General features: G+C 17.4%; 1 pseudogene; it reads right to left on the reverse strand.

The window, feature by feature from the left end:
• Positions 1 to 5: 5 nt before the first annotated feature.
• LOC118732876 lies at positions 6 to 560 on the reverse strand (annotated as a pseudogene).
• Between the last annotated feature and the right edge of the window lie 479 nt (positions 561 to 1,039).

Raw genomic sequence — 1,039 nt, forward strand, 5'->3', positions numbered from 1 at the left:
ATTCATTAGTTTATTAATCGTAAAGGTCCATAGAATAATTTTGTAATTTTTACTACTGCAATTAATGTAATTAATAAATAATTTATTAATAAAATTGTAATTAAATTTGTTGGAAAATTATATAATTTATTAAGATTTAATGAATTTTCTTCTATAAATAAATTAACATCATTTATAACTGTTATTTCATTATTTTCTAGAAAGGTTAAAAGTGGTGATTTATCTAATATTAATCTTAAAATTATAAATAAAATAAAAATTATTAAACAAATAGTTGTTAATTTTATTGAAAATGAAAATATTTCATTTGAAGCTAGGGATGTAACATAAATGAATAAAACTAATATTCCTCCAAGAAAAATTAAAAATAAAATATAAGAAAATCAGAATCTTTTAGCTATTAATCCTGTTATTAAACAAATTTGTAAAGTTTGAATCAATAGCATTAACCCTATAGCTAAAGGGTGATTTATTTGTATGAAAATAAATCTTGAAATTAAAGTTGATCTATATAAAATTAATTGTATAATATCAGGAGGTAGTTTATATAAAATATTAATTTTTGGGATTAATGAAAAAGTAATTACTTTTCTCTTGAAATTTTAAAAGATTAAATCTTATTTTTGATTTACAAGACCAATGTTTTTATTAAACTATTAAAACTAATGTTAATAATATTTTATTGAGGATTACCTTGTATTTTTAATTGGAATTTTTATATTTGTTTCTAATCGAAAGCATTTATTATCAATACTTTTGAGATTAGAATATATTGTATTAAATTTATTTTTTTTATTTTTTATTTATTTAAATTTAATAAATTTTTGACGATTTTTTAGTATAATATTTTTAACTTTTAGAGTTTGTGAAGGTGCATTAGGTCTTTCAACTCTTGTTTCAATAATTCGTACTCATGGAAATGATTATTTTCAATCATTTAATATTTTACAATGTTAAAATTAAATTTTATAATAATTTTTATTAGTCCAATTTGTTTTATTAGTAGTTCATTTTGAATGGTTCAAAATTTAATATTTTT

The sequence above is a fragment of the Rhagoletis pomonella genome, unplaced genomic scaffold, assembly GCF_013731165.1.
Source record: "Rhagoletis pomonella isolate Grant_MI unplaced genomic scaffold, Rhpom_1.0 Rhpom_scaffold_31560, whole genome shotgun sequence".
In the NCBI taxonomy this organism is placed as follows: Eukaryota; Metazoa; Arthropoda; class Insecta; order Diptera; family Tephritidae; genus Rhagoletis; species Rhagoletis pomonella.